Raw genomic sequence first — 24,499 nt, 5'->3', positions numbered from 1 at the left:
GTTTTTTTGCACTCCACACCACCCCAGTTCAGACATGGCCATATGCAAATCAGCCTTGACCCTGTGCCTCATGGGAACAGTCCAGCCCGAACTGCCGAACCATGTCTTTCCTGGACCGGAATCAAGCATCCTAGGACCGGTTTCTGGCTATCAGCCGTCTTCAGCCAGGATAGCTTCACTCCAGTGGTGGGGAGAGCATGGGACTCAAGTCTGAGCATACCCATCCCACTAGGGGTGACCAATGCAAAAACAACAATTGATGGACAGAATGCAGAACAATGTCATACATTCACCCCAGTACAGAGATCTGGGCCTAAATCCATCGTTTTTTTGCACTCCACACCACCCCAGTTCAGACATGGCCATATGCAAATCAGCCTTGACCCTGTGCCTCATGGGAACAGTCCAGCCCGAACTGCCAAGCCATGTCTTTCCTGGACCGGAATCAAGCATCCTAGGACCGGTTTCTGGCTATCAGCTGTCTTCAGCCAGGATAACTTGACTCCAGTGGTGTGGAGAGCATGGGACTCACGTCTGAGCATACCATCCCACTCGGGGTGAAAAATGCAAAAACAACAATTGATGGACAGAATGCAGAACAATGTCATACATTCACCCCAGTACAGAGATCTGGGTCTAAATCCATCGTTTTTTTGCACTCCACACCACCCCAGTTCAGACATGGCCAAATGCAAATCAGTCTTGACCCTGTGCCTCATGGGAACAGTCCAGCCCAAACTGCCAAGCCATGTATTTCCTGGCCTGGAATCAAGCATCCTAGTACTGGTTTCTGGCTTTCAGCCGTCTTCAGCCAGGATAGCTTGACTCCAGTGGTGTGGAGAGCATGGGACTCACGTCTGAGCATACCCATCCCACTAGGGGTGACCAATGCAAAAACAACAATTGATGGACAGAATGCAGAACAATGTCATACATTCACCCCAGTACAAAGATCTGGGCTTAAATCCATGGTTTTTTTGCACTCCACACCACCCCAGTTCAGACATGGCCATATGCAAATCAGCCTTGACCCTGTGCCTCATGGGAACAGTCCAGCCCGAACTGCCGAACCATGTCTTTCCTGGACCGGAATCAAGCATCCTAGGACCGGTTTCTGGCTATCAGCCGTCTTCAGCCAGGATAGCTTCACTCCAGTGGTGGGGAGAGCATGGGACTCAAGTCTGAGCATACCCATCCCACTAGGGGTGACCAATGCAAAAACAACAATTGATGGACAGAATGCAGAACAATGTCATACATTCACCCCAGTACAGAGATCTGGGCCTAAATCCATCGTTTTTTTGCGCTCCACACCACCCCAGTTCAGACATGGCCATATGCAAATCAGCCTTGACCCTGTGCCTCATGGGAACAGTCCAGCCCGAACTGCCAAGCCATGTCTTTCCTGGACCGGAATCAAGCATCCTAGGACCGGTTTCTGGCTATCAGCTGTCTTCAGCCAGGATAACTTGACTCCAGTGGTGTGGAGAGCATGGGACTCACGTCTGAGCATACCATCCCACTCGGGGTGAAAAATGCAAAAACAACAATTGATGGACAGAATGCAGAACAATGTCATACATTCACCCCAGTACAGAGATCTGGGTCTAAATCCATCGTTTTTTTGCACTCCACACCACCCCAGTTCAGACATGGCCAAATGCAAATCAGTCTTGACCCTGTGCCTCATGGGAACAGTCCAGCCCAAACTGCCAAGCCATGTATTTCCTGGCCTGGAATCAAGCATCCTAGTACCGGTTTCTGGCTTTCAGCCGTCTTCAGCCAGGATAGCTTGACTCCAGTGGTGTGGAGAGCATGGGACTCACGTCTGAGCATACCCATCCCACTAGGGGTGACCAATGCAAAAACAACAATTGATGGACAGAATGCAGAACAATGTCATACATTCACCCCAGTACAGAGATCTGGGCCTAAATCCATCGTTTTTTTGCACTCCACATCACCCCAGTTCAGACATGGCCATATGCAAATCAGCCTTGACCCTGTGCCTCATGGGAACAGTCCAGCCCGAACTGCCAAGTCATGTCTTTCCTGGACCGGAATCAAGCATCCTAGGGCCGGTTTCTGGCTGTCAGCCGTCTTCAGCCAGGATAGCTTGACTCTAGTGGTTTGGAGAGCATCGGACTCACGTCTGAGCTTACCCATCCCACTCGGGGTGACCAATGCAAAAACAACAATTGATGGACAGAATGCAGAACAATGTCATACATTCACCCCAGTACAAAGATCTGGGCTTAAATCCATGTTTTTTTTGCACTTCACACCACCCCAGTTCAGACATGGCCATATGCAAATCAGAATTGACCCTGTGCCTCATGGGAACAGTCCAGCCGGAACTGCCAAGCCATGTCTTTCCTGGACCGGAATCAAGCATCCTAGGACCGGTTTCTGGCTATCAGCCGTCTTCAGCCAGGATAGCTTGACTCCAGTGGTGGGGAGAGCATGGGACTCACGTCTGAGCATACCCATCCCACTCGGGGTGAAAAATGCAAAAACAACAATTGATGGACAGAATGCAGAACAATGTCATACATTCACCCCAGTACAGAGATCTGGGCCTAAATCCATGTTTTTTTTGCACTCCACACCACCCCAGTTCAGACATGGCCATATGCAAATCAGCCTTGACCCTGTGCCTCATGGGAACAGTCCAGCCTGAACTGCCAAGCCATGTCTTTCCTTAACCGGAATCAAGCATCCTAGGACCGGTTTCTGGTTATCAGCCGTCTTCAGCCAGAATAGCTTGACTCCAGTGGTGTGGAGAGCATGGGACTGACGTCTGAGCATACCCGTCCCACTCGGGGTGACAAATGCAAAAACAACAATTGATGGACAGAATGCAGAACAATGTCATACATTCACCCCAGTACAGAGATCTGGGCTTAAATCCATCGTTTTTTTGCACTCCACACCACCCCAGTTCAGACATGGCCATATGCAAATCAGCCTTTACCCTGTGCCTCATGGGAATAGTCCAGCCCGAACTGTCAAGCCATGTCTTTCCTGGACCGGAATCAAGCATCCTAGGACCGAATTCTGGCTATCAGCCGTCTTCAGCCAGGATAGCTTGACTCCAGTGGTGTGGAGAGCATGTGACTCACGTCTGAGCATACCCATCCCACTAGGGGTGACCGATGCAAAAACAACAATTGATGGACAGAATGCAGAACAATGTCATACATTCACCCCAGTACAGAGATCTGGGCCTAAATCCATGTTTTTTTTGCACTCCACACCACCCCAGTTCAGACATGGCCATATGCAAATCAGCCTTGCCCCTGTGCCTCATGGGAACAGTCCAGCCCGAACTGCCAAGCCATGTCTTTCCTGGACCGGAATCAAGCATCCTAGGACCGAATTCTGGCTATCAGCCGTCTTCAGCCAGGATAGCTTGACTCCAGTGGTGGGGAGAGCATGGGACTCACGTCTGAGCATACCCATCCCACTAGGGGTGACCAATGCGAAAACAACAATTGATGGACAGAATGCAGAACAATGTCATACATTCACCCCAGTACAGAGATCTGGGCCTAAATCCATGTTTTGTTTGCACTCCACACCACCCCAGTTCAGACATGGCCATATGCAAATCAGCCTTGACCCTGTGCCTCATGGGAACAGTCCAGCCTGAACTGCCAAGCCATGTCTTTCCTGGACCGGAATCAAGCATCCTAGGACCGGTTTCTCGCTATCAGCCGTCTTCAGCCAGGATAGCTTGACTCTAGTGGTGTGGAGAGCATGGGACTCACGTCTGAGCATACCCATCCCACTCGGGGTGAAAAATGCAAAAACAACAATTGATGGACAGAATGCAGAACAATGTCATACATTCACCCCAGTACAGAGATCTGGGCCTAAATCCATGTTTTTTTTGCACTCCACACCACCCCAGCTCAGACATGGCCATATGCAAATCAGCCTTGACCCTGTGCCTCATGGGAACAGTCCAGCCTGAACTGCCAAGCCATGTCTTTCCTGGACCGGAATCAAGCATCCTAGGACCGGTTTCTGGTTATCAGCCGTCTTCAGCCAGAATAGCTTGACTCCAGTGGTGTGGAGAGCATGGGACTGACGTCTGAGCATACCCGTCCCACTCGGGGTGACAAATGCAAAAACAACAATTGATGGACAGAATGCAGAACAATGTCATACATTCACCCCAGTACAGAGATCTGGGCTTAAATCCATCGTTTTTTTGCACTCCACACCACCCCAGTTCAGACATGGCCATATGCAAATCAGCCTTTACCCTGTGCCTCATGGGAATAGTCCAGCCCGAACTGCCAAGCCATGTCTTTCCTGGACCGGAATCAAGCATTCTAGGACCGAATTCTGGCTATCAGCCGTCTTCAGCCAGGATAGCTTGACTCCAGTGGTGTGGAGAGCATGTGACTCACGTCTGAGCATACCCATCCCACTAGGGGTGACCAATGCAAAAACAACAATTGATGGACAGAATGCAGAACAATGTCATACATTCACCCCAGTACAGAGATCTGGGCCTAAATCCATGTTTTTTTTGCGCTCCACACCACCCCAGTTCAGACATGGCCATATGCAAATCAGCCTTGACCCTGTGCCTCATGGGAACAGTCCAGCCCGAACTGCCAAGCCATGTCTTTCCTGGACCGGAATCAAGCATCCTAGGACCGGTTTCTGGCTATCAGCCGTCTTCAGCCAGGATAGCTTGACTCCAGTGGTGTGGAGAGCATGGGACTCAAGTCTGAGCATACCCATCCCACTCGGGGTGACAAATGCAAAAACAACAATTGGTGGACAGAATGCAGAACAATGTCATACATTCACCCCAGTACAGAGATCTGGGCCTAAATCCATTGTTTTTTTGCACTCCACACCACCCCAGTTCAGACATGGCCATCCCCTTTTGTACCGCTTTGTCGCCATAAGTTGGCAGGGTATGTCAGACGTGAGTCCCTTGCTCACTTTGCCACTGGATACAAGAAAGCCTGTCTGAAGATGGCTGTAATGCCAGAAACCGGTCCTAGGACGCTTGATTCCGGTCCATGGAAGGTATGTCTTGGCAGTTCGGGCTGGACTGTTCCCATGAGGCACAGGGTCAGACTGATTTGCAAATGGCCATGTCTAAACTGGGGTGGCAGAGTGGGCTAAAGAACGGTGATGTATCAAACCCAGATCTGTTGGCTGGGTGTGAGTGTTTGATTGGTTCAGATGCTCCGACCATCACCACCCCCTTTTGTACCGCTTTGTCGCCATAAGTTGACAGGGTATGCTCAGTTGTGAGTCCCTTGCTCACTTTGCCACTGGATTCAAGCAAGGCTGGCTGAAGACGGCTGTAATGCCAGAAACCGGTCCTAGGACGCTTGTTTCCGGTCCAGGGAAGGCATGGCTTGGCAGTTCGGGCTGGACTGTTCCCATGAGGCACAGGGTCAGACTGATTTGCATATGGCCGTGTCTAAACTTGGGTGGCAGAGTGGGCTAAAGAACGGTGATGGATCAAACCCAGATCTGTTGACTGGGTGTGAGTGTTTGATTGGTTCAGATGCTCCGTCCATCTCCTCCACCTTTTGTACCTCTATGGTCTGCAGCACATATTGTGCCACCCTTAAAGGCCCTATACCTTAACACACACACACTGCCATTGCAGGCTGTGCGTTTTGGTGCAGAGAAAGGTGAAGAGTCGACATGGCACACCTGTGTGCCATGCATGCATCCCACTGCCTATGGTACAGGTCAGCCACCCCTCTAGCTGGGTGCACTATACCACTGGTGAGAGTACAGTTGCATGAGCACTGTACCCCTACAGTGTTAAGTCCATTCTTAGACATTTTAAGTGCAGTGAAGCCATATAGATTATATAGTCTGGGAGTTTGTCATTACGAACTCCACAGCACCATAATGGCTTTACTACATTCTGGGAAGTTAGGTATCAAACTTCTCAGCATAATAAACCCACACTGATGGCAGTGTTGTGATTTATTATACCATGCACTCAGAGGGCATCTTAGAGATGCACCCTGAAAAAGAGAACAGCCTCTGGTGGGTTCCCTAACTGGTAACCACCAGCCTGCCATCACAAGACATGTTTCTGGACCAATGGGATGGGAGCCTTTGCTTCCTCAGCCCAAAAACTAAGCCTTTCCTGGGCGGAGGTGGTCACACCTCCCCCAGGTTATCTGTGGTAGGGGAGCTTCAAAGGCCTTCCACCTTTGTAACATGACCCCGAGCCTCTCCTGCTATCAGGAGCTGGCCCTCTTCCTGTCTCTCCCCCTTTTCGGTGGGAGGCCAGGCAGGAAAAATTAGAACAACCCAAAAGGTGTGCCCACCTATGCCAACCCCACCCCTCAGGTGGGAGAGGCAAGGTGAAGCTCACCCTTCAGTGCCCACCATCTTGCAGATGGCAGGCACTCTCCAATCAGTGTTAGGGATTGTGCCCCCTCTCCCACATAGGGTGAGCACACCAAGGGTGTAGTCACCCTTAGGTCAGAATTTTATTGGTACCTGACGCAGAGACCCATAAAATGCCCCCTAAATGCAGTATTTAGGGGGCAGTCCTGAACCCAGGATGCAGATTCCTGATACCTACGAAGAAGAAGGATGAAAGAAGACGGCCAGCAGAGGAGAATGCAGAGAAGAACTGGCTTGGCCTCAGCCCTACTGGCCCGCCTGCAGTTTCCTGAGATTCTGTGCCAAAGATGGCCTTGTCCTGCAGACAGCAATCTCCAGAACTCCTGTGAGGACTGACTCCCTACAACAAAGACCGGATCTCCAGCAGCTCTGTTCAAAAGAATCACTAAAGAAATACTCAGAGCCTGCTGAGGACAAAGAAACCTGACGCCTGGAACAACCACTGCACCTGATGCCTACGGCCTGTGTCTTGAGGTTGATGTAGATATCAAACGAATTAACACATCATCCTAACTTGGGGAAGATCTGATAATGTCTGAGTAAAGATTTCATTTAAATACAAACATTTCAGAGCAGATGGTCCTTCCCTTTGAAGCCTTATATTTCTGATTGACTGATTGTTATGAATTAATCACGTGTGATAGTAATTGTGGCCACAAATGATTAAAATCTCACCAATTTTTCAAATTGGATGTTAACTGATTAACAGAGGGGTTTTTCATAATAGGATCCAAAACTTGAAATGCATAATTCTGAAGGGGAGTATAAATAACCATAACACTATTGTTATTAAATGAATATTTTCAACATTGTATTTATATGAAAGTTATAGTAGTAACAGCTAATTTTTAATTTAGTTTCTTGTGTGTTATTATAACCCCTTCTTTAGGGTGTAAAATTTTAAATAGTACTAATACTCATATTAACTTAAATCCTGAGCATCACATAGTGCCCTCTGCAGCTTTCTTGTTTTTTATACTTCTTAGCATTTTGTCCATTTTCTACATACTTTCATAATCACCTATAATGAGGACTTTCAGTTATCAGGTTGCTGCAGTCACTTAATACACCCTCTATTTCTAGGTAATTTGTACTTAATAGTTGCCAACACAAGTTTTTCCGGATATAAATTCAAACAGTTTGACTAGGTGTTCATCACACCAAGATCACATCTCCTTCGTGCCACTATCTCATCACAGATCATAGACTGTTTTGACTTAAAAGAAATATAACAATCAGAGTGAAGGAGCTAACTTTTTCTTTCAGGTATATTTTTTCCAGGGTAGAATGTTGTCTTTGCCTGCCAAAAATTGTGAGAGGTCTAATTAATAATCATAAGGTGATTTTTACACTTTCCCTGGGAGCACTAAGAACTGAGTACTGATCATTGCAATTCAAGATGCTGGTAATTATAGGTCTGTGGTTGTCTCCACAATTTTGTTTACACCTAAAACAATGGTGGGCTTGCTTTATGAGAAATATTCAAAAATGGTAGAGTGAAAGCCCCAAATTAGCTTTTCTACAAATAGCTTCCTACCTAGCACCCGAATCCGCCCTCTAAAGTACCTTATCAGATATTGATCCTTTAGGTCCTTAAACCTTGAATTTAAGTATGGCATGTGCTGTCTTATGAGCATTTAATCAAATTTTTTCACCCCTTATACATTTCATGTTGTTTTTCTTCAGCAATGAATAGTATGTTTGGGTTGCTCTTCCTCAGAGGATCAAGAATGCTGTTTCCCCTTTGCTGCTCTGTTGCTGATAATCTGCTGTCCAGTGCTATTGAAGATCTGTGAATACTTCTATCTTTTTATGCTTCTAATGTACATTGACCATTCCCAGAGCTAAAATCCTTTCAGTCATAAACTATTGCCTATATTGAGTGCACCAGAAACAAAATGACTGAAAGTGGTATTATAATGGCCATTTGGGGACGGATTAGAGCCAAAGGCCTAATATGTATAGCATGAGTCCATTTTGTCTGGATTCTGATACTTGTATGGTTGTTGACTTCACCCAAACCTCAAAGTGCTGCTGGTTATGAAATAGAGGTGTTTGTCAGTGACAAATAGCCTGGGGCCATTTTGTAACAAACTCCTCACTTAAACAGTTATTTACTAACTATAACTAACTGATTGCTCATTATGTCACTTTCCTCACTCACCTCATTTAATCCTTGTTAGTTTATACATTTCTTCACTCATTCTTCCTCATTATCTTCTCTACTCACTCTAAACTTACTCCTCTGTGTCTCTCATGCTCTTAACTCTGACAACATCTCACAGATCTTTTTACTTTCTGATGGACACTTCTACCTGCAAATTCCTCATCTTTTTGAATATCCCCAGTGCCAATCAGGATCCGGAAACTCTTCAATAGCTCTCCTATGCAAATATGATGTGCTGGCTCCACTTCATTGCCATAAGTGACATCACTGTGAAGTCACTAGAGCTATAAAATTCACCTTTAGGAGTACTGACATCAGTTTCCTTCTTTGTGCTACACCTGTACATTCTGGAGCACTCCAAACTCTTCTCAGGAGTGTTGATGTCATGGGCGATTTCTTAAAAAATATAAAAAGTTTGGTTACAGTTACCTCACGATGATACCAGCCGAGCGGTATGGCTTTAAACCATACAGAGATTGTAATGGCCAAATCTCCATCAGAAATCCTGCAACATGTGCCTCTGGTGCCTGGGATTTGACCACGACCCACAGGCCTGCAAATCATGTCAGTGTATGCATCCAAAGGTGAATAAAGAACAAGAGGCAAAGATGTTTATGGCCTAGCACAAGACAAGCATTGGGGACGACAAAATCGAGACAGTGATTGAAGTTGCTGTAGTAGCCATCTTCATCAAAGTCACCGAAGAAAAAAGAAAAATTTATAGAAGAGGCATGAGTCTCTCTGACATACTTCAAGAAGTAAGTCTCCACAACCCAGACTTTGCCACATTCAATGTCGGACAAGGAACCAATGGTAGTCCCCATGGAGTCTATGGCGCATGTGGTTTCTTCAGACCTGCAGCTGGCTTCGGAGTCAATTTTTCTGCATCATCGATCCGAAGGCCCATGGCCAGTCAGCTTTGCCCATATTTTCCGATTTGTTGGGTGGAGGACCCTTCAGCATCCCTGAGTGACATGATAAGCATTTTAAGCAGATCTGTGGTCCCTTCTAGAGTGCTCGCTGGTCCCACAGGCCCAATGACTTGCTCTTGTCGAGCACTGGAGGGCTACCAGCATCATTCCACTCAACGCCCTTTTCACCCTTTTTTCCCTAGCCCGCATTATCATGGTCAGCAACACAGACTCAGTGCCACCACAGCATTCGGGATCAGCGCCGCGGCTACCACCTCCACTGAACAGCCCTTCTTACTCGCCTTCAGCGCCAGACCAAAACACCTCTCTGGTGCCACAGATGACGTCTCTAATTCCACTAACGCCACTGACAATACCCTGGTGCTGCTACTATTGATTCTTCCACCTCTTCTGACTCCACCAGTTCAGCTGACCACTCGAACAGACTCTCTTCCATTTATTAACCATCAACTTTATCGCTCCAGGAGAGGCCAAAGGTTAATAGAAGAAGGCAGTTTCTTCTTTGGGGCTCAGATCCAAATGCAGATGATTAGGATGGTTAGTATACACTGGACCTGGACTTTACAGGCCTGAAAGATGCAAGTGGTATTGACACTTCACCAGAGAGGGAGCTTTTCTCTCTAATGGGTTTGCCCCTACCAGAGGTTCATTCATACCACTCGGTCATTAGGAGGGTCGCTAATACCTCCAAGTGCCGTCCATAGAAACAAAGATCAGACCCCCTTATTGAGTTTGTACATTTAACCCCCCATACAGTAGAATTGTTACTTTCTTTCAATAAGGCCCTAACAGAACATAGTCTAGCTATTTGAAAAAAACAATAACTTCTACTGAGATTTCTGGAACCGATACCTGACACTATAAGCCATTTCCAGGAGGTCCCACCTTCCTCTCGTCTCACCCATCCCTGGAGAGCCTAGTAGTGCAAGCTTGTTATTTTTCCAAGCTAACACCTGGTGCCTTTCCCACAACATAATCTGAGGTTTTAGCAGGGGATTTACTTTTGGGACCATCAGCAATACACCCAACAGCAGCACCAACAACAGGGGATCTTCCCTCTACAAATAGTAGAGAGGACAAAGCAAGGTAACACCTGATGCCTTTCCCACAATATAATCTGAGGTTTCAGCAGCGGATTTACTTTTGGGGCCATCAGCAATACACCCAACAGCAGCACCAACAACAGGGGATCTTCCCTCTACAAATAGTAGAGAGGACAAAGCAAGGGAAGAACAGATGCTCTACCCCTTTCTCCCTCCTCCTCTTCTTCCCCAACCACTACAGGGAAACAGCCATAGTTACCCTTGTCCGAACACACACAGTCATTTTGGGGACAGACATCCCATTTTCACACGTTTGGACCCCTCAGACCTTTCACAAGTTTTGAGGATTCCAGACCTTTGGGTCTTGTAGATTGTGGAAAGGAGTATGGCCTATCCTTCCAGCAGAACCCCCAACCATCTCTTCCAGTTACCAGTACTCCTGCCAGACCATCTGACTGTCCCTCAGCAAGAGGTTCTGACCTTACTAGTAATGGGTACTGTGGAGTGTGTTCCAGAGCAGGAGAGGGGCTAGTGATCCTGTCCCTAGCTCTGGTTCTTCTAGCACTGGAAATGGAAGTCTAGATTGTGTCTGTTGACCTGCAAGATATCTACTTCCACCTTTCTATCCTGCGGATACACAGGAATTTTCTATGCTTCATGGTCCGATCTGAACACTATTAGTTTGCTGTTCTCCCATTTGACCTCACTTCGCTCCTCCAGTCTTCACAAAAGTGGTGGTGGTAGATTCAGACCTTCACAGATGGCAATTAATTCCAGAATACCTTTACCGGGATAACTGGCTCCTAAAAGCCAACTCACCAGGGATGTGTCCTACCATTTGCACACAACTGACAAGTTGTCGGTCAATATGAACTTTTCCATCAACAATCCTATGTCTCCCCTAGTTCCCTTACAGTGCATCCGGAGGCATATTTATCAAAGTTTTGCATTGCCCTTTCACCGCGCAAGGCAGTGCAGGGCTACACAAAACTAGAATGAGATTTACCAAGCCTGGCTAGATTAACAAAAGGCTGCGAAAGTCATTGCCTTGCTCTACTCTGCCCTGACAAGGCGTTCCATGGGTGAAGCATGGATGTTTCTATGCATCCATCCATTGATTTTGGTGCATTCCCCGAATAAATCTGGGAATGTGTCAACATTCTACACATTCCCAGGGGAGGTACAGCGAGGAGAAATATGTCTATATATTCTTATTGTTTCTGCTTTCTAAGTTTTCGGCATTCTGCAACACACTTAGTTGAGGGAAGTGTCTTTCAGCGTTGTGTTTGTGCAGGAAGATGCCCCTTCCTGCTCAAAAACAATACTGCACCCCTGTGCAAGGGTGCCTGCTCTGGTGCAAGCAGTACATGTTGTGCCATCACAAACAGAGGACAGGAATATGCCAAATAATGTTAAATATGGCACATTCCTTCTCTCTCCCTTTTGTGCAGAGCAGCAAGGTATCTTGCAGCAATGCTTTGCTTGAAGACGTGATAAATTGGAAGGGTTGGGATGGTATACCATTGCAAATTGAGCCTTCCCTTCTTCTTAGAAGGTTCACAACATCCAGGCTATGATTGTGATGTTTCAAAATGGAGCGATTGTTCCAGTCCTGATGGTCTTATGCCGCTTCGATCTGCAATCCTCCTTCTGATCACCTATGCATGCTGACACATGAGGGCACTCCAATGATGTCTTTGCAGGCAGTGGTTCAAGCACCTTGGAAACACTTTAGTGGCCTTACAGTGGTAGAGGATGGACATCAATCTATCCCAAGTAAGTCCATTTCACTCTATCCCTCCGGTGGCAACAGTTATCACTGATGCCTCCACTCTGGAGTGGCTAATATATCTGGAAGAATGTGAGCTCAGAAGTCCCTGGTCCCTAGATGAACGGAGATTGCTCATTAACCTCTAGGAATTACAGGTCAATAATTTTGGCACTCAAGGTCTTCCTCCATTCCCTCAGTGATCAGTGTTTTCAGATCTTGATGGACAATAAACTATGTAGTATATCATCAAGCAGGGGTGAGTAGGGTCATACCTCTCTACCAAGAAGCTCTGAGACTCTAGTCTTGGGTTCAGGAACATTAGATTTGCCTGGTTGCACATCACCTTGCAGGTGTGCTCAATGTGCTAGTGGATAGTTTCAGTAAGAATCATCTTGCCAACCACAAGTGGCATCTGGAATCGGAAGTAATCCAGGACATATTCCAGCCTGGAGGACTCCTGATATTGACCTATGTGCCACTCACGAGAACGCTCAATTCCTGAAATTCTGTGACCTCTAGTTTCCGATGCAGGGAGCATTGGGGGACATGTTTCAGTTGAAGTTGAACTTTTCGCTCCATTATGTGTTTCCTTCCATTCCCTTGATTGCTCAAATTCTGAGGAAAAGTTTTCTTGATCAGGCCCAAGTAATCCTTATTGCCCCCAGATTTGCCACAAAGGGTGTAAAATGTAGACCTTATTCGCTTCTCCCTGTGCCCTCCGCTCTGTCTCCCTCACAGAGTAGACCTCTTGTTGCAGTCACATGGCGGGTTCTCCATCCCAACTGCTAAAGCCTCCACCTGTCTTTCTAGAGATTTAACGGGCAACATGAGATCTCTTTCTTTACCTTCTGAAGGTGTGGATATTAATTTAGGTGCCCACAGTCATGTCACCAAGATAGTGTTCTGAGGCAGATGGAATTAATTTACCAACTGATATGTAGACAGCTTAGTAGACCCTCTTCAGGTTCATCTGTCTAACATATTAGGTTTGTCATTTCACTAGCTCAGCAGTGGGGCGCAGTGGGTACTGCTAAAGCTCACTTATCAGACTTTTCGGCTTTTCTTTGTTTACCTGACCAGCTGTCCCTTTTCAAACCATCCATAGTTATGAGGTTCCTAAAGGGACAATTAACAAGTTTCCACCAATCCCTTTTAGGATGCCTCAATGGGGCTACAACTTGGTTCTCATGTTTCTTTTATTTTCCCCTTTTGAACTATTACATAGTTGTCCTTTACGTTACTCACATTTAAGGCAGTCTTCCTGATCACTAACACATCAGCTAGACGTGTTAGCAAATTGCAAGCTTTTAGTGTCAAACATATATTCATTTCTTTCAGTCCTAACAGATTGGTGTTAAGAACCAAGGCTGCCTTCCTGCCATGCAGACTCCCAACCTTCTTCACTCATCCACAGGCAACCAAGTAAGAACAGAGACTGCATCGTCTTGATCATGAGAGAGCAGTTAGCTTCTACGTGGACAGAACATGCAAGTTAAGGCTAGATGATCAGCTGTTTGTGGGCTATATGGGGAAGGTGAAAGGCAAGAAAGTGCATAAGAGGACATTATCAAGATGGATAATCCTATGAATTACGATGTGCAGTGCTCTGGCTAACAAAGAGCCATCAGAAAGTATTCAAGCTCATTCCACCAGAGCAAGTTTTGTACTTCTGCAATGGCAACAGGAGTTCCGATAGCACACATCTGCAAAGTGGTGAGTTGGGTGTCCCTCTACACTTTTGCGTAGCATTACCATTTGAACTCAGAAGGGAGAATGGAAAGTCATTTCGCTCGCTGGTTCCTTGAGAAGTTCTTGGTAAAAACAGCCATGCACCCACACCTTGTCTTGTGACTGTTGGGGGACTTTATCCAAAAGGTGAGGAATCTGCAAGAAGAGCAAATACGCCCTGGAAAGCTCTCTATCCACACACACAGAAATATGTATTTAATCAATCAATCAAATCAAGCTTTATTCGGATCATAAAAAATGTCCATAAAAGCATTCTATGAAATACAATAAAATCCATTTATAACCAAGAATATGCAAAAGAAACAACATATTAACATAATTAAAATAAGCACAATCATTATACATGTATACCTATAGTAATTCTTAGTTCAATTTTTCTAAGTGAACAAGTTCATTCCTTTGTTTTTTTGCTGACATTATTTAACAAATTACTGCATTGCAGACTGGTATTTTTTCCAAATTCCGTTAATAATTAAAAGAAGTTTTATAGGATTACAGGCAATTATCTTTAAAAATTGGACGGAGATACATTTTTCTAATTTCCATATAAAAATTTCAAAAGAGTAAAAATTGAAGGTTGCTTTGTTTGGATCTACCATCACACGGGCAGTTTAGAAGATTAGCACACCACTTGCCCCTTTTAGGAAAAGCAAAAAGATAGTGTAATGTATTCATCCGTAGTCTGGTTAGGTAGAATCTATGCTGTACCTTAGTTATAAAAACGAGGTATGGCTGCAGACCCATGGCGATTAGTCCCTTAAGATAAGATATAGCAATTTTCTTAGAACCTGAAACCTCATCTCTTAAGGCTGTCCTAACATTCAGGAGATTCCTTTTCAAATCAACCTTACTGATGTGTTGTATGTCTTCAGGTTGATTTCCATTCAGGGGCAAGTTGCATTCTTCTAAGAGACCACTAATATAACTCAACCAAGGTATTTTCTTGCATCGGTCTTGGGACAAACAGTCTAAAATAATATCCCTCGTAAAGCGAGTTTCTTCCCTAGTCCAGATACGGTGTCACAAATTTAAGGCGGCTATGCTAATCAAATCGTGTATATATGGTGTTCCGGTTTCTCTATGCAAGATAATGAAAGGTGTTCCGGTTTCTCTATGCAAGATAATGAAAGGGGTGAAGGCCGGTACGGCTAACAAACGTCTTAAAAAGTTGTTTTCAAGAATTTGTAATGGCAAAGTATCCGTCTGGCCCCATAGTGCTCCCCCGTAACAACTCCCGGTGATGCACTTTGCTCCGTATAGCTTGAGAATCTCCCGTACGGATTTCTTACCAATTGTTTGGGAGAATCTAAAAATAGCCTGCACCAATTTCACAAATTTCAACTTGCATAGAGTTATATGTGTATTCCAAGTACCTTTACTGTTAAAAAGAATCCCTACGTAAGAAAATGTAAACATTCTCTCTATTAATGTCTCGTTAATATAATGTGATTTTGTTTTAATATTCTTTTTACCTTAGGACATAACCAAAGTCTTACTCAGGTTACTTTTTAAATGTTTTCCGTCATAAAACTAGTAAAATTGTCCATCAGGGTCTGTAATCCGTTCGCTGTCCTTGAAATTAGAACAGCATCATCGACGTACAATAATAGGGGTGTTGCCCGCTTACCGATCATTGGGACATCTACCCCCAAATTCTGTCGTAAAATATCAATGCCATTTATATGAAGTGAAAACAGAAGAGGTGCAAGTGTGCAGCCTTGTCTTATTCCATGTGTAATATTAAAGTGCTTTGTGCATTCCCCTTGTATTCCATAACGTATATTTGCGGACAGACGAGCATAGATTTGAGATAAGAAACTAATAATATCCTCCGGGGCTCCCATCCCTCCCAACGTCTCCCATAAAATGCACTTGACAAATCTACAAAGCAAAGGTGCAAGGATCCTTCCCTAGCGAAGGTGTATTTTCCTATTATTGTTGTTGTAATACTTTATTCGATATAATCATATCATAAAAGTACAAACATTCAAGTTAATAAAAAATGGCATATATGATTAAAATGTACAATTCATAAGATAAAAAACTATAAAAATACTATTTACACTTTAAAAACAACTCTGATAGCGGTACTAAAGTGCAACAACGGTAATATACATGTGGGCTTTCTGTACATGCAGGATCTATACTTTATTAGTATTTAGCAATCTGGTGCGAGTAAGCCAGGCACTTGATAGGTACTTTGCAACTCCGCATACAACAAATAAAGATGTTGTATCGGTTAAGAGAATGCGGAGGGCGACCCTAAAATCTCTAACACCCAACTCCCTGCATACTGGCTTCAACCATCTCGATCTCGCCCTCTTGTATGCTTTGCAACCAAACAGAAAGTGTGGTAGGGATTCGGTCTCACATGGACAGCTTGGACAGGTGCCATTTGAGACCCGCGTTCCTTTCCATCCCCTAATAAATTTGTTAAGGGGTAGTGTCCCATACCTCATTTAAAAAAGAATTGATCTGCCTTTAGTATTTGGATGAAATCTAATAATGGTTCAAACCTCCTAGTGGGCTTATGCTCCAAAAATTGTGTGGTTAGAGCTCCCCATTTTGTACTCTTCTGTTCCTCAGTGTGTACCCACTCCCAGTGCATTTTCTTAACAACTTGCTTTGGAGGAGGGGACTGTGAGGTCCAGGATTCAGCCAATCCCAGCTTCCTGACCATTTGCCTCAATTTGTTTAGCCACTGGATCTTATTCACACTATTCAAGAATAGCAGTTCGTCCATCACCAGGGCGTAATTTGCTAGTTCTGAGGTCCTTCTCAGGCGCACCCAGAACAGCACAGGGCGAAGGCGTACTATGTCTAAAATCGAGCGTTTGCCCATATCATGAAAAAGGGGCTTCAATGGGGTTGAGATAGGAACGGCAACTAAGTCCCTTATAAACTTATTCTCGGCTCTAACCAGATCGGTGACATTTTCGCAGCCCCACCGTTCCGACCCATAGACTGCAGAGGACAGCACCTTCCCTTCATATACAGCTAGAGCCGGGGCTATAGGCCTGCTGACTGACATACGCTGACTCCTCAGAATGGCCCCCGAGACTCTCTTGAGGTTTAGCAGCATCTTGGCAACATGGGAGTCCCATTTCATTCTATTGTTAATCCTGATTCCCAGGTAGTCAAAATCCTCCTCCACCTCAAGAGGCGACCCATTAAGGGTAAAATTAATTTTCTCTGCTTTTTTTGAAGGGGCAGCACCATTAACTTGGTTTTGGATGTATTAATGGTCAGCCCGCGTTCATCGCAAAATAGACTGAATCTGTCCAGTAGTTTCTCCAGCCCTGAGGGGGTTTTGGACAACAGGAGGGTGTCATCTGCAAAGAGGAGGGTTGGTGTTTTCTCCCCCGCCAGGACCAGAGCATCGGCATTGTCCTCCCTCAAATGGTCTACCACCCCATTGATAAAGAGGGAGAACAATGTCGGGCCATCACACAGCCCTGACGTACCCCCCTATTCACCTGTTAGCTGTCCCTCATTCCCCATCTAATTCTAGCATAATTATCTTCGTGAAGTTTAGCTTTACGCGGGAACCCCATTTCCAGCAGCACCCTCCAGAGTTTATCACGAGGCACCAAATCATAGGCGCTTTTGAGGTCTATGAAGGTCAGATATAAATTCCCCTTCATAATGGTTACTGATTTCCAGTATATTGCCCAAAACCTGAAAACATGGTCCATAGTACCCACATTCTGGCGGAAACCCGCCTGGAAGTGGGACAGTATATTCCCCTCCTCTAGCCACATACCTATTTATTTATTTATTTATTTCTTTCGATTTATATAGCGCTATATAACCCCGGGGTCTCTAAGCGCTTGTCCAGTAAACACCACAGGAACCAAAAGAAACACTACAGGCGATTTATAGCCCTCCCCAAGCTTTCTGGAACAGAACCGTCTTCAGCCTCTTCCGAAAGGTCAGCAAATTGGGTTCTTTGCGCAAGTCCACCGGTAGACTGTTCCAGACCCCTGGAAGGGTATTGGAGATGGCACGACCGCCCACTGTCGCCAATCTGAACCGGGGTTGCGTGAGCATAGTTGCTTCGGCAGATCTTAACACCCTGGACGGTGTGTATGGGGTCAGGCGGGTCTTGATGTAGCTTGGTGCCTTACCATAAAGGGATTTATGTGCAATGCATAACCCTTTAAAAAGCACCCTCTGCCTTACTGGGAGCCAATGTAACTCACGCATGAGTGGGGACACATGCGTGCTCCTGGGTTTCTTGTGAATGAGCCTGGCGGCATCATTCATCACCATCTGCAGTTTGTCCAGAAGTTTTTGAGGTAAGCCCAAATAGAGCGAGTTACCATAATCCAGTCTTGCCAGGATCATAGCAGAGACCGCCCTTCGCAGGGTAGAATGGGACAGTAATGGCGCGATCTTCCTAAGTTGACGCAACATGCCAACACAAGTTCCTACCACCGTGGTGACCTGTTTCCGCATGGAGAGCTTGTCATCCACATAAATGCCAAGGCTTTTTACAGCCACTGCCGGCTCCGGGGGCGGTCCAAGTTCCCTCGGCCAGAATCCATCATGCCATGGGTTGCCGGCGATGGTAACAGGTAGAACTTCCGTTTTCTCCGGATTGATTTTTAAAGAATTCAGTGACATCCAGTTAGCTGTCTGCTTCAAGATGGCTTGCAGATTAGCTGGTGCCCCATCATCCATTTGGATAATGATTTGGGGGTCATCGGCGTAGTTATATACCTGACAATCCATCTGATTCAGGAGTCCAATCAGTGGTTGCAGGTATATATTAAATAACAGGGGCGACAAAGCCGACCCCTGTGGCACTCCACAAGAGATTGGTGATGCCGTGGAGAGTAATTCTCCCAACTGAACTCTTTGTATTCTCCCTTGTAAGAAAGAAGCAAACCAGGCATGGGCTGTGCCCCGGATGCCGAAGTCTCTCATCCGCGTCAACAGTTGTTTGTGACTGACGGTGTCAAACGCCGCGGAGAGGTCTAACAGCACCAGGGCGCCGGGTATCCTCTTATCTGCCCTAGTTCGGAGCTCGTCTATGATGGACAGCATGACCAGTTCCGTGCTGTGGTTTGCACGGAACCCTGATTGGTTTGGTTCCAGCAGGCCATTCCCTTCTAGATGGTCCGAGAGGGCGGCCAGAACGTGCTGTTCCAACACCTTGGCCAGGAAAGGGATCTGGGAGATAGGCCTAAAATTTTTTAGGCATTTCACATCTGCCCCAGGCTTTTTCAGCAAAGGGATCAACCTTGCTTCCTTAAAGGCATTAGGAACCTTTCCCAATTCTAGAGAGGAGTTCAAGAGACATTTATAATGACCCTGCCAACTATTTTCTGAGCAGCGTCGATTAAACTAATCGACCTGTAGTTGGCAGGGTCCTCCCTATTGCCTTTCTTATGGATAGTAACAACTTCAGCACCCCTCCACGAGTCAGGGACAGGGTATCCATGAAGGATTCTATTCATTAGAGGAGCAATAAAATCAGACCACAGCTTAGGGTCATGTATGTATAGATCGCCCGGTAACCCATCCGGGCCTGCCGCTTTAGAGGGTGTTATGCTCCTGATTGCATCAGAAACTTCTCGGGCTACAAAGGGTTCTACAGGTGTAAGTTCCTCATTAATAAAGTTATTTTGTACCCTCCATGATTGAACTAAATCATCTTCACCACAATACAGATTTGAAAAATGGGAATGCCATGGTTGCTCAGTTATATGGTTAGGGAGGGGCTCTACTTCTCTCCTGTCAAGTTTGTTTATCAAGTTCCAAAACAGGGTAGAGTTCTTCGAACTGGCAGCGATCTTAAGTTGTTGCCAATATTCTTCCTCCCAGTCCTTCTTTGCACTTTTGATGCAATCGCTATATTCCCTTCTAGCCGTCCTAACTGCTATAGCGTCCTTTCTCCTAATGGCGTTTGCTATAGCTCTTCTCTTTTCCCTACAACCTGTTGTATACCATAGGGTGCCACTTTTTGGTGGATTCTTCTTCCTTGGTCCACTAGTATCTCTTATAGTGAAGAATGAACCAATTTTCTCTATTAGACTCTTGTAGGAGTCTATAAAATTCAGACTTTGTTTGGTTGACTGGGCGGAGGTATGGGATAGGAGTTCCCTAGTTTCTGCCTCTACTAGTTCTTTAATATGGATCAAACTATCTTCTTGGCACATCACCCTGTTCCACTTTAATCTGTGTTTGCAATTAGATGGAACTACTTTTGTGATCATAAGTGGGGCATTTAATGCTTCCCTCTCATTACCCCATCTTATTTCCATGCAAAGTGGATTATGATCGCTATCCTGTGACTGTCTGACTTCCATGTCAACTAGTCTGTTCCAGGAACCGGTATCGAGCAGAATGTAATCAATACGGGATGGACAACTAAATCTGTTATAGGTCATCATACCATTTGGGTCTGAGGTTGTCCTACCATTCAGGGCACGTAGGTTATATTCTAGTGTTAGGACATTTATTTGGATCGCTCTTGACGTCCATTTTCTGATTGGCGCTATGGTTAGAGGCGGGATGGACTGTCTAGAATACTCTTCATTAAGTCCCAGGAGATCTTCTTTGCTTAGGGGTTCATATGTACAGTTAAAATCTCCCCCTACAATAATGCTAGACAATGGGGGGATACCTGCTAGCACCACCTCGAGTAAGGCTATAGTGGGTGAAGTTTGACCTCCTGGGCAACCTCTAGCATAAATATTAAACAGCTCCATCGAGCTTCCAATATGGGAGCCCTTAGTGGAGATTTGTAGTATGTCCTGCGATGGTAAAGTATGCGCAGTAAGTGCCCAATTCAAAGCCACACTAAACCATACGTGCAGTCCTCCCGATGGGCGACCTCTCCCTGAACTAATTGATGGAATAAAGTGGGTGGAATATCCGCATTTATATAGGGGAGACATGCTCCATGTGTCCTTGAACATACAGATGTCGAACGTATCTATGAATTGGTTCCATTCTGGATTTGCCATATTTTTTTGAAGCCCCGCTATGTTCCAGGAAAACAATTTAATCATGTTTGTGTTTGTAACCCTCTCTGTGTGAACTACTTCTGAAGCTAGTCTTACAACTGCTGTTAGGGGATATTGAGCGTTGACCACTTCATTAGACCTTTCTTCCCCCGAGGAACAACCTCATCATTAATCTTCATAGCCTCCAACGCCCTGTATGCCGGCATCCCTGCATATAGCTTGCGGCGCCTACAGCAGATACAAAACCAGGCGGCCCGCCTGGCCTTCAAACTTCCAAAATTTCACCACTCTACCCCTCTTCTGAAATCTTTACACTGGCTCCCCGTGCGAGCCAGTATCCAATTCAAGCTCGCCTCCATCACTTTCCTGGCCCGACTTGGCTTGGCACCAGCGTTCATCTCCTCCGAGATCGTTCCATACGTTCCCACCAGGGAACTTCGCTCGTCTTCCCAGTCCCTCCTCACCATCCCACGCTACCGGAGAAAGAAGTGGGGAGGCTCTAAATTTGCCACCCTTGCCCCAACCCACTGGAACTCCCTTCCCCTTGAACTTCGTACCATCACTCTCTACCCACAATTCTGTAAACACCTCAAGACCCACTTGTTCACGAAGTCTTTTGAATAACACTCCTTTAGCTCTCCCAGCCTTTTAGCCCCGGATCCTGTTAGCTATAGCGCCAAGAAACCGCTGGTATACGTGCGCTCTACAAGAAATTTTAAACTCAAACTCCATATCTATAAGGCTTGTGGTGGAATTGGTCTGACCCTGGGGCTTGCACATATTGTGTGTTTGTCTTACACTATTCAGATAGTTATCCTTTAATGGTCAGTCTATGTTGTTTAGACCCGATGCGTCCTCGAGCCTAGATTTAGACCATAGAGGTGTGTGTCTGATTTGTATGTTACAATTCCTAGGGGGGCATGTCCTACTAGGTTCTCTGCAATTGCTATGTTACCAAACTGTATCTCAATACAGTCTGTTGATGAACTAGGCAAGGAAATTCTTTTAACATTAATCATATCCTCCCTAATGACTGATCTGCACCCTCTCACGTGGCGAAGCACGTGAATGGCTTTATTGCGTATGGATTCACTGTTCTCATAAGTGTTAGCAGCTCCAAGCTCCAAGCTTGGTGACCCCGGTCATGTAGACAATACCACAAGGGGATCTGTATGGTGTGTTTATCTGTTTGTTACTCCAATTAGTTGTTTCAACCATGTCACTATAATATTTATTATCCCCCTGCAGGACCCTGCATTGTGATATTGACCCCCTCAATTTTGCTACTTCGGCATATGAGCCCGAGGTGTTTTGCCTGGCGGGCATTTTAGCTAGGGGGTTATGAGCTGGGATTTTGGGTCGTAACTCTACTACAGTTTTGGAGACACATAATGGAGCTGTTAGTGTATTGGGTTTAGATAGGGCCGCTCCTGCTGTTTGGTTTGGTGGGGCCGATCGCAAGATAGGGGCTTTTACCAGGTTGGACACTAACACTGGGTGTAGAGTGTTTGTTATGTGTAGTTCCTCCCGTTTTGTAAAGTCCATCATGAATTTCTTAATAATAGCTATATCCCTTTCCAGGCTTTCCATTTTCATCATGATTAAATTATTAAAATTCAAACATCTGGAGCATTCACCTGGACTATTCATAGCCTCCACAGTCCCCCCAGCCCTTGCGATAAGACCTCACTTAATTCCCTGGATTCCCCTTCCAACACTGAAAAGCGATTAGTACAAGTGATGCCCATTTCACATGCTATCACCTGCGAGGACCTGTCTATATTCCCAGTTGATATAGCTGGAAGTTCGGCATTAGCACTCATGTTTGCCCCTCTTAATGCCTCTGTAACATTTACCTCAATGGGGCAAGCAGGGTTAGAATGCATATCATCTACTGAGCACTTGGATGTTGGTCTTTTAGAAAAAATAGCTGGGATCACTTTGCTCTTTATCTGCAGTAAACCGTCGACCAGGGGATCAGGGTTATCCACATTTCTTAAGGATGGGGCCGTCAATAGAATGTCCTCAAAATCTTCAACAATAGATTCGATGCTTGACATAACACAATTAGCTGCAGCATGTAGCGACTTTTTTGACTTCTTCCTTTTTTTAGTTGTAATGGCAAGTGCTCCCCCCCCTCCGTTACCTTCCTTTTACCCATTGCTAGCTACAACTTTCCCTGGTAAATGGGATAATATCCAACAACTCGAAGGTGGCCCAACACTATCTTGTGTATCAGGGAGCAGTCAACTTGACGAACAAGCACAGTACCTTTTTTTTTTATATGGGTGGTTCAAGTTCTCACATGTAAGGGGCGGGGCCCTGCCCTGTCTCGGTCTGCCTAGGACGGCCGCAGATGGCCCGCCCTTGTCCCGGACTTCTCCCGGCGCGCTCCCGCGCGCGTCCCGCGGGACGAGGTTCAAAGGGATCCTTTATGCGCCTCGTGGCGCTTCCGTCTGACGTCCGCGGCGTCCTGGCCTCTAGTGGGGCTGCTGGGAGGTGTAGTCACAGGAGTGGAAGGGGCCCGGCAGAGCCAAGCCCGGCCGGAGGAGCGAGCGGAGCAAACCCCGACCCACAGGTGCTGCCACAGGAATGCGGGGCTCGGCGGAGCCAAGCCCGGCCAAGATGATGAAGCAGAGCAATGCCCGGCCCTCAGGAGCGAGTACAAGCAACAGGTAAAGTTCCCCCAGGACTCGGCACCAAGGGAGCCTTTATGCGCCTCCTGGCGCTTCCGTGTGACGTCCGCGGCATCCTGGCCACTAGTGGGGCTGCTGGGAGGTGTAGTCACAGGAGTGGAAAGGGCCCGGCGGAGCCAAGCCCGGTCGGAGGAGCGAGTGAAGCAAAGCCCGGCCCACAGGTGCTGCCACAGGAATGCGGGGCTCGGCGGAGCCAAGCCCGGCCAAGATGATGAAGCAGAGCAATGCCCGGCCCTCCAGAGCGAGTACAAGCAACAGGTAAAGTTCCCCACGGACTCGGCACCAAGGGAGCCTTTATGCACCTCCTGGCGCTTCCGTGTGACGTCCGCGGCGTCCTGGCCGCTAGTGGGGCTGCTGGGAGGTGTAGTCACAGGACTGGAAAGGGCCCGGCGGAGCCAAGCCCGGCCGGAGGAGCGAGTGGAGCAAAGCCCGGCCCACAGGTGCTGCCACTGGAATGCGGGGCTTGGCTGAGCCAATCCCAGCCAAGATGATGAAGCAGAGCACTGCCCGGCCCTCAGGAGCGAGTACAAGCAACAGGTAAAGTTCCCCCCGGACTCGGCACCAAGGGAGCCTTTATGCGCCTCCTGGCTCTTTCGTGTGACGTCCGCGGCGTCCTGGCCGCTAGTGGGGCTGCTGGGAGGCATAGTCACAGGAGTGGAAGGGGCCCGGCGTAGCCAAGCCGGGCCGGAGTAGCGAGCGGAGCAAAGCCCGGCCCACTGGTGCTGCCACAGGAATACGGGGCTCGGCGGAACCAAGCCC

The sequence above is a fragment of the Lissotriton vulgaris genome, chromosome 12 (assembly GCF_964263255.1).
Source record: "Lissotriton vulgaris chromosome 12, aLisVul1.2, whole genome shotgun sequence".
Classification (NCBI taxonomy): domain Eukaryota; kingdom Metazoa; phylum Chordata; class Amphibia; order Caudata; family Salamandridae; genus Lissotriton; species Lissotriton vulgaris.
The sequence above is the reverse complement of the archived record's forward strand: the minus strand, read 5'-3'. Positions refer to the sequence as shown.